Here is a 10,659-nt window from a genome sequence, read left to right as displayed (position 1 = left end):
CACCACCAAAGTTCACCGAGATCAAAAGCCGTCATGCCACACCACCACTACTGCAAGGATTTCCGCCACTAGAACAAACACTACAATAATAAAGCGCGGCCGGCGTGGCCCAGACATCGCCTGACATTCAACGCGCCCTAAACGATTCGCTCCCTATACGCACGTAGGAGCTGCGCTCGGCAAGGTCGTTGCGCCCGGTCGCGGAGATAAGAGAGCCACGCTCAGTAACTAGCAGCCGCCACGCGGCCGTGCAGACCAGTGCCTCAAAAAGTCCCTAAGCGATTATGTCCCTAGGCACCTAGGAGCTCCACGATTGCCATGACAACACGTGTTAAGCCGAAGTCGCGTGACCCGCAGTGCCACGCCCCCGCTGTACCTACTAGCAATTGTAAAGTCGCTACCGGGCCGACCCGCGGTGGAGGTACGTGAAGCAGGCTTCAAGCACTGCGCCAAGTTGCAAAAATAAGTTTAATATCTTGGGTCAAAATACAACCCGTATCAGATATTAAGCTGATTAGAACAGATACTACACTTTGACCCGCGTCGGTCATGTCTACGTTCGCACCATACACGTGTACGCCATCCCGCGTATTCAAAGTAGTGCCTACCAATCTGAGTGTCTTCTGTCTGCGGACGTCATGCTCTAGGTAGGCTCCTTTCCTCAGTTCTGCTCTGACTGCGAATTGGGTAGGCCGCGTGTTGTACAATCTGAAGAAGAACAGCGTGCCTACCAAGAACGACAGCGTGAACAGAAAAGGAAATGGTCGCGGCGACGGCGGAAGATCACCGATGATGAGCGGGCCTCGGACGCCAAGCGTAAGCGGGCTGCCCGCCAGGACCGCGAGGCGGAGTTAAATGCGAACCGTCCATGTGGCCCCGATCCTGCAGAGTTGGAACGTTTCACCGCAGCAACGGTCAATTACCACATACACATCTTCGCTGGTAATTCACCTTCACATAGTGGAGTGGCGCTGAATATTGAACAGCGGAGCTGTTTAAGGTCGAGGTTGATCCTTACGGAGCGATGGTGTTCGCAGTTTCGAGCGAAGGACAGCGAGAGAAATAAATAAATAAATAAATAAAACAAAATAAACTTTCTTGGCGAGGCGGTATTCGAATCCGGGTACTCGAGGGGGAAGGCGAGCGTGATAACGACTAGGCTATAACACCCACACTTGCATTTATGGTAACCATATGATTGCGTTGTACCGACGATTGCAACAAAACTTGCTAGGGGCGAGAGAAAGAGAAAATAAGAGCGAGAGAGAGAAAGACAGACAGAAATAGAGAGACAGGCGGGATTTGAGCCCGGGAATTCACGGTCCGAAAGTGAGCATCATACCCACTACGCTATACAACCACGCTTGCCGAGCTCCACTGTTTCATCAGATTTCACAACCGTGTAACTGGCTTAATTTTTCTTGCTTTTAAAGAGCAGAAAATTTAGGAACATTAGGGAGCTTAGCTTGGGATCGAGGCGTCCTATAACCTTGAGGCTAATACTTAAGCGAGGGCAAAGCTTATGCTGTCATTTCTTGCTGCTGTCGCATCCCATAAGCATGAGCCATTTCTATTTCATCGGGCATTTGGCCTATTGTTCTGCCGTCTTTCCATCGCGTTCTTGTGTTTTCGTTTTTCTCGATTCCCACTCATTTAATGTCTTGTCAACTCCCATTAGGAGGCGGAACTTTGTTATCGAGCGCCCGACGTAACTCTTTTCACAGCATCCACTTTTGTTTCTTACGGCACGATTCCCGTTACGGCCGGAATGGAAAGACGCCGTGTGTACGATTTCCCTGCTCAAAATTTAATCTCGGTATTCCACAGTCAGAGAGACACCAGCCATTTCGACTATACTGGGAAAGGTGCAGCGTTACCTAGAGGCGTTAATTACGCATGAACCCACGGGGACGACAGTGGTCAGGCATTGTCGGTGCTTCAGCTCCAGCCACTGGCTGAGAATTCTCCCTCCGGGATTGTGGCAGGCTGCGGAGGCGTGGATTGCGAAGAATGTGAGCCGTGCTGTACTGAGTCGGCTCCTTTCCCGTAACCATAGGAACCAGGCCGGTACACCTGAGTGCAAACTATGAGGAAGCAGTTGCTTGTCCCAAAACAAAAAAGGAGAAAGAAACAATGAAAAGAGTGGACTAGCTGTCGCAGGAAACCGCTATATACGTCCCTCATACAGGATGAGCTTTGGTGCACGGTTCAGCGTAATTCTTTCTGGGAGTTACATGCTTGGTTGCTTTCGAGAACTCAGTCGCTAACTTCCGTCAGACGGCTTACCTTAACTAATGTGCTCCTAAGACGACTCTCTGGTAATGGTATGAGCCTCGAGAACGGGCGGTAACGCAAATTCAGTTGCCCTTGTGAATTATATATTTTCTTGTTTAAGTTTCTTCGCGCTTTCCTTGCAGCGTGCCCTCTTGTTCGTCTTTTCTTCATTGCGTCCCTTATCTAATTCAAGATTACACCTCCTAACCAAGACTTGTTAACGCCTTGAGTTTCTACAAATTACCATAAACAAATGCGCGAGCGCATCGAAACTCAAAATGCTTGTGCCTCAAGAAACAGGGCAGCCTGAACGAGAAAATAGTTGTAAATAAATAGAATAAGCATTGCACAGAGAGGCACTGCTAAGTGCGCCTTTTGTAACATCTGCCTATTTGTTTTCTACCATCCGGATTCAGTTTTTCATTACTCGGAATTCGTCTCTAAACGGAATTCGTGTCTAAACTGGCAATACCTGGTACAACTGTTTTCATACTGTGCGTACTGTGCTGTAATACACGAACAGAAGAATCCTCGCTTGTATTCATGCAGGCTCCTGGAGTAGTATTTCGCCATCCGCAAGCAGAAGTAACGAACGTCTTCCAACGGCAAAACGAGATTTAATCATTAAACTTCTAGTCAACAAACTCTCCAAAAGTTCAAGGCAATTCTTAAATACACAGCTATCCAAAGCCTCGGCACGGCACACGCATCGCCCAAACGTGCTTGCTGCACTGGCCCGCCCCAGACTCTCAGAATCGTAACCTCTGTGGACTTTTGGATGCGCATGCGCCATGGCGCGCGCCCCCCACCTGACAGTTGGTCATCGTCACAGCTGAAACGTCATGTAGCGGTGGCTGCTTATCTATTGCTGTGAGGAACTATCAATGTAATCTCGGAACTGCCCACACGTTATAATAAGAAAGCTTCGTAGGCGACTGCGGTATATTTTTACTAGGCCAGAGAGGAGAAGGGAGAGGAGTAAGCCATAGAATAGGATGGTTTCGGGTATTTCAGTTATTGCCCAAAATCAGCGGGAGGCCACCTCACGACGGAAGCCGCAAAAGAGGCAGCTTATGTAGCCAGCCTAAACTGCACGCGACAAGGTGGCAGCTTTTTCTTGGATTTTGGCAAGAAGTTTAGTGTATGCCTTTCCTCCTCCTACCTGGAGCAGAAGTTCCCCGCTAAAGCCAGCCTTGAAATTCCTGAATTACGCACTGCCCCACAGACGGAACGTGAGAGAGATTTCTTACAAGAGAAAAGCTGAGAAGCCTGCCTGAAGTACTTTGTTCTATAGTGTGCTGCTCGCTGTTGCGGTGAGGCGAAAACGTAACAAAAATAGAAGAAGAAGAATAAAATGATGATAAGATGACGATGATAAGAACTAAAAGATGATGATGATGATGTAAAAGTATATGCGCACAGAAAAGAGGCCCAGAGACACCTATTAAAGCTCGACATCGAATTATCACCTCTCAAAATTCCACAATGGCCCTCATGGCCTGACACGCAGAGTATTATGCCCATTGAAAATAAAGATCTCCATGGTGTTGCTTGGATTGGATGCAGGCCCCACAGTGGTAGAGATGGTCGCGCTGCAGGCGTGAAGTTCGACGGTAAAGTTCCATGGTTGGCGGCAATAATCCTGCTAAACGCTGAACGGGGTCGATTGACGGGAAGGGAGGCGAGATGATGCGATGGAAGTCGGGCGAAGTGCCGGATATGCATCCTTAAAGCGTCGACTTGAATGTACGGATTGATGGGGTGGTCATGCGGGATGGCTATTCTTGCTGCTGTGGATGCACACCTGGGAAGGCCAAGACATATTTGGAGAGTTTGAGCTTGCACAGACTGGAGGGCACGGAGGTTGGTCTTACCGGTCCCACTCAGTACAGGTAAGCTATAGCGTAGGAGACCCAGGAAGAGTGCGTTATCGAGTTGGAGCACCGCCCTCACAGATGCACCCCATGGCTTTCCCGCGAGAAATCTGAGAACATGGTTACCATGGCCAGCTTCTTTTTTAGGTAGGAGATATGAGGACTCCAGAAGAGGTCTCGATCGATTATCACTCCTAGATAACGGTGCGTCTTCACGTAAATGATTGTATGTGCATTAATTTTGACAACATACGGTCTCATTGTTTTGCGCGTGAAAGCGACCTTCTTGTAATTCCCGGTATCAAAAAGAAAACGGAGATGTGGTTATTCGCCCTCAAACAAACCGTGCTTTCATTCATGCATGAAAAGCACGGAGAACGCACCCACGTTTACACGGACACTTCTGTGTCCTCCAAAAGTTCAGCTGGAGCAGTAGTAGTTCCCGTGAAATCTGTCACCATCCAATTCAAGACGTCTCATATTACATCATCGACGGCTGCAGAACTCGCAGCTATCCGTGCTGCTCTGGAATTTATTAGTCCCAAATCATCAGTCATGGTCTACCTTTTGTGACTCGAAGACAGCTCTCCAGTTCCTGCTGTCCCCTTGCAACCACGGACCTAACGCACAATTAGTCGCAGACATCCGACTACTTCACCATCATGCTACCGACAAGGGGCACAACATCATCTACCAGTAGATACCAGGTCACTGCGGAATTTCGGGAAATCGCAGTGCAGATGACGCTGCCCGATCTACGCACGATGGTGCCCCTATTGTATCAATACCACTGTCGAGAACAGACGCAGCCACAAAACTTCGTTCCCTCGCACGCGAGCTCTCGCAGACTCTGTGGAACACGTGATTTCAGCAACGCAAGCCTCCACAGATTGGATCCACGTCTGCAACTCCGTCTTCCACCAAGGTTACCACGAGCGGAAGCAACACTTCTGTGCCGCCTGTGGCTCGGTGTGGCATTCACGAACGCCTATTCCTTCCGCATTGAAATGGCTGACAGCCCTGCTTGCGACAACTGTGGCTGCGAGGTGACAATCAAGCACCTCCTCTATGACTTTCCCCGCTACAATATGGCAAGAAAAGTGCTCGCGACTGCGCTTGAAAAACTGGACAATCGCCCCCTCATAGAGGAAAAAGCTTTAGGACACTGGTCTCGACAGGCTTCGGCACTGCTGAAGTTCTTAAGGGGTTGTGAATTGTGCGACCGGCTTTGAAAGTCGAGGTGACAAACATGCATGTTATGTTGTCTGCACAAAGATTCCATTTCAGTGCACAGGTCGCAGACAAGTGATGGAGCGGTAGGCTAAAATACGCAGGTTTAAGAAGACCGCCAAAAGCACACACTTAGCCAGCGAGCCTCGATCTACCCACTTGGAAAGCCAACATTCAGCCCAAGGCATGTGCACTTACCTCGCGATGTCTAAAGCCCAGCTGTCCTCAATGTCCCTAATAGTATATTTCCGAATACTGGAGCTCTCTTAGATAACCAAACCTTACTGGAGGGCTTAGCACTAACGTAAGAGAAAGAGACGACAAACCATCGGTGGATTAAGGAGCTTTTAGGGCAAGCTGCAATTTTCGCCAGGTGCAATCTTCAAGCAGGAGTAGAACCGTCAAGACAAAGAAATGCGCGTGAAAACTGCTTCACCTTGGTCGATGAAGCACTCTGAAAAGAAAACAACAAGTGTAAGCGCAGTGGTGAAGAAAACCAGAACTGCTTTCAGATCTGTTACGATCAACGATCGTACCGAATTGAAGGTCGTGACTTTGGCTGAAGAGAGCCACTCTAGTCCTGAGTATCACTATCGATTATTCGTAATATTAACCTGACCGCCATTACCTCTCCATAAATGACATACCCGAGGGCAGCGCTGGATTAAGGTTCCCAGCTATGGACTTGATTTCTGCTGTAAACAAGCAATTCCTTTAGCCGTTGTCGGAAAGCGCAGTATACATGATTGCCTGAAATAAATCAAGGCATAGATCGATGAACATCTTAAAAGCAGTAGAGGTTGTATCTGAATAATTGGAAGACCATGTATATGCCCGAAGTGGGTACTGAGTAGAACAACAAAGAGAAGAAGTAAGGGGGGGGGGGGTCGTGCTAACATAGGAAAAGCCGCGAAAAGTGAGAAGGTGAAATGTCTTTCAGATCTGGGCCTCTTTCTCTCGGATATGAAACCTGCTTGATTATCTCTGAGGGTAATGTGGATTTTAAACTGAAACATTGGTGTCCAAGTCACTGGCGGATCCCAAGGAGGCCCTAGAGGCCTGGGCCTCCCCCCCCTCTTTTTTCCTCGATGCATTAGTGTCACCAATAGAAGGAAAAATTCATGTGTTAGTGCAATTCGACACGTTTATGTTATCTGTGTATAGCTGCCTGGGCACGGCTGCGCAATAAGTAGTAGGTAATAATAAAAAAAGCCTACGCTTATCTTTTGTACACTCGCTTATTTCTCTTATCGTACCCTAAAAGCTCTACCCCACGGAAGTTCTAATGAGACGGGCTATCACGCCGTACCTCGTGTATTGTGCAGACAAAAAAATAAAGTTTATCTCCCGTTCTTTTCATTTTCTTAACCTTGCTACGTGACCTTAGCCGTTGCAGTGCGTTTCAGGTTGCTCCCGTGTCGCCACTTCTCACTTAAGTAGAATTAAAGAGTTTCCCACCTGAAGTGCGCTTTGATATGCTTTTCAGGTTCTTGAAGCTCCAGATATTCCAGGTAAAATAAAGAAAAACAATGTACGGGAAGCAAAAGGTTGAGTGTCGAGGTAATGGTTAATGGTCACGAATTATGGTGTCGACAGGCGACTTAATGAAGAGGTGCCTTGCGCACAGTGTTTATGGCTTCGGCGTGCGCTCATCTATTCCGTCCCACTCGTGTCGAAACGGGTTCCTAACGCATTATTCTTTATCGTGGTGCAGCTGATTGTGTTTTCATGCTTTTTTAAACTCATAGAAGCTTAACATCGGGGGAAGTCTGAGCGCTAAAGAGGAAGTTCTTCTCCACGTTACAGGTCTTACATATTTCTAAATCAGGCATCCTGATGAAACCTCTCTGTTTATGACTTCGAAAAGCACAGTAACCGCTAAGGCGTTATTCATTTCACTAATAATAATGTCCACAGCAGAATATTTTTTTCAAAATAAGGATGATCTACCTTGTTCGTTGCACATTTTTTTCTAAACTGGGCAAATAAGCCGAAGAGGTATTAAAACAAGGCTTGTTACTTTTAACCTTTTTTTAGCTTGGAAGCTTGGAAGAATCCGAGACACTGATATATCAGTTCTTCCTATTGATTTCCTGAAAATGTTTGTTACACTTGCATTGCTGTTTTCTTCTTTTTTTTCTTCTAAATATGACCATTATTTTCGTTTTGTGGTTATGTCCTGACCATCTGCGCCAAGTTAAATGGATTGCGGGCCTCGCCAAGTCATTTTGTGGCTCTTAGTTGAAGGTTTTCAACATCTGCACTTTCTCAATTGTAATGTTGAAATGAAGTGATTTGGTTTGATTATTAGTTATTTACAGAGCAAGAAGGAAGGTGTTAGAATAATTAATCATTGGCCTCAATGGAGGTGCGAAATGCGACGGTAATTATTGTTACCGTTGATTATTCCCAACGATGTTAGCCGATATCGCTATATTTAGATGTTCTTCTTTTGTGTGTGCGTGACATGCTTGTTCATCTTTGTATATTAGTTTTTGTTCTTGATTTTTACTGAATATTAGTACTGTATAGTAGTATTTACTGTATATTAGTTTTTGTTTTTGCTTTTTACTGAAATAGTGCATAGGTATTTAGATGCTTTATACGCTGCATCATTTGCCTAACTTATAGTATATGTCTTGTTACTTATTTCTGATGTTCCCCCTACAATAATGCCCTAGAGGGCGCTGTAGGTATTGTATATAAATAAATAAATAAATATAAATAATCATGAGGAGGAGATTAGGCAATAAAAGAAAACAACAAAAACGTGACGTATAAAATGCAGAGTCGATAGTAGGCGCGTATGTCAATTAAGAAATTTTACTTGCACAACTTACACAAAGGTAGGAAGGTTGGGCAAGTTAATTTGCGCTCAGCACGATGAATAAACAGCTTCTTCTTTTTTCTGGGGTTTTACGTGCCAAAACCAGTTCTGATTATGAGGCACGCCGTATTGGAGGGCTCCGGAATAATTTTGACCACGTGGGGTTCTTTAACGTGCACTCCAACGCAAGCTCAGGATAGAACAAGTTGAACATATGGGACACGACACATTGTACCGTTATTTGCTGTTAGCCATGCAGAACTAGCATCTTTCAGGTAAAGTAATCGTTTGCCGTTGCTATATTTATTTTCGCATGCTGAATTATTTAACAAGGTTACACAGTAAACGCAAATTCCTTCCCGCATGGAGAAAGAAACGTGAAATTAAGAAGGGGCGTGTACAGGGAGAAGGAAGAGGCCGACTCTTCAGTAGCGTATACTACCCAAAAACCGCTTATTATCTCTATACCCAGCATGTTCGGACAGTCGTCAAGAAAACGAGTCTACTAAAACCAAGTTTATCGTTAGCGTTCCATTCGGTATTTATTTGGTTTAAATAAACATCCATGGAGTTCCTATAGAAAGCATATTCAATTTCAGTCTCAACGTTTGTAAATGACTGAGCTATACAAGTCAACGCACACGCACTGACCCTCATGACCCTCTGTCATGATGACCATGTTTGGCTTTCTTTTGCCATTAGTATGGTAAAACGTATCAAATAACAGCTTCGTGCTCGAGTTTCTAAATCAAGTTTTCTGTCATATTTCTCATAACACATCTGCGCCAAGAGCTGTCCTCGTTATATGTAACCCAGCCATAATGTTTCCTTAACACATTCTCCTAGGTATAATTAAAGTAAGGAGAAAAACTTCGAGGGCATTGAGGACAAGAACGCTCATTCCGCTACGTTTTTTTTTTTTTTTTTACATGACTCACTATTCATTACAGTTTCTTGCTTTCTGATTATAGTTGTAGCAGTCTGCTCGCGAAGTTGGTTATCAACGCTGAAGTTTTCGCTCTAGAAAGCGTATACACTAGCAGATAAACAAACTTAGATACACAAAAAATTATGTAGTGCGCGCCTATCTTCTCCTTTCATTTCGTAGCAGCAAATTTTAACGACGATGTTCGAAAAAGTTTCACACATCGTCGTCGTGGTTGCTGCTTTACACGTATACCCATTACCGCGACAAAATTTCCAAAAAAAAGGCATCGAAGGAAAAATGAGTGCCTGCTCGGTGACCTCCCTGCTTTTAGCTGCCTATAGCCGCAAGGCAGTGCAACGTAAGCCTGATTAATTTGCCAAGACCTGCAGCAAAGCAAGTAGTATATGCGCCATTGACACGTAAAATGAAGATAAGCGCAGAGCGCAAACATGTTTTGCGACATGCTCGCGAGAACAGCACTAGTGTAAACAGGACTCAAGGGAGTTTGTTTATCCCTGATTCAGGCGGCGTAAATATCCCGCAGGCTAACAAAGTTGCACGCAGGAGTGACACCGATACGTGATGCAGTTCTTCTGACTGCGTCTTCGCGGCGTGGCCATGTGTCCAATTAATGAACGTTTCAATCACGACGCAAGTCTCTTTCTCTCGATTGTGTTTACTTCCGTTCCTGTCGGACGCTGCACCATTTGTTTCAATACACGGCGAAGGAAGAGCAGGGTCTTTGTTTGCGAGGTATATCGCAAACAGAACAGACGAACAAAATAAAGAGACAGAAGCGATAAGTGCAATGCGCCGTCTGTTTTCTTTTTACTATCCACTATGATCCTCTACAAGCTGGCTCAGCGCTGAGTTCCACAAGGCCGATTTTTCTTGTGTGCCTGGCAAAGGCGTAGTGCACAAATGCATATTGCTCTAGCAGCTCCTTACACAACGCTGTCGCCAATCCGGACGTGAGGACAGCCCGGAATGTTAGAGTTGCATGGGGTCGGAAACTTTATATAGACTACGTGCTTCGTGCGTGCCTGCTGTATACTTGCGAGATTGACCAAGGTCGTGAAGCTTAGAACGAAAAGAGTGCCGATAACTATTGCCAGAGCTATTAGTTAACGGCACACGATTGAAGGGCGACTAGGTGAGGCGGGGACAAACAATGAAACTAGAAATCCTATGTTAAAACAAAAATGTTCGAAAATTTTTATTAAAAATACTCTCACACCAGTAAACATTGCGTTTGAAATATTTTTCCTGTATTAAAACAACAAATGTTAATTTTTCTTTCCTGTTAATGTTAATTAAGTAGTACGTTCTTGGTGACCCCTACCCACCAGTGATTCTGGCGCAAAACTTGGCAAGACTGTGCAAGCCAGCTATTATTGCTGGATGCCGTTGCTAACTTCAACGCCGCGGTTTCATCCGAGTTTTTCTTTTTTTCCTTGCGTGTTTGTTCAAAGTGTGGCGTGCGCTTCTCTTTAAATTTTGCATGACCTAGCGCACGGCATTGATTG

The 10,659-nt window shown here is 45.6% G+C and overlaps 1 pseudogene; it reads right to left on the bottom strand.

Annotated features, from left to right (window-relative positions):
* Positions 1 to 384: 384 nt before the first annotated feature.
* Positions 385 to 551, bottom strand: LOC119457200 (U2 spliceosomal RNA; annotated as a pseudogene).
* Positions 552 to 10,659: the final 10,108 nt, after the last annotated feature.

This window comes from Dermacentor silvarum, chromosome 6 (genome assembly GCF_013339745.2).
Source record: "Dermacentor silvarum isolate Dsil-2018 chromosome 6, BIME_Dsil_1.4, whole genome shotgun sequence".
Classification (NCBI taxonomy): Eukaryota; Metazoa; Arthropoda; class Arachnida; order Ixodida; family Ixodidae; genus Dermacentor; species Dermacentor silvarum.
The sequence above is the reverse complement of the archived record's forward strand: the minus strand, read 5'-3'. Positions and strand labels throughout refer to the sequence as shown.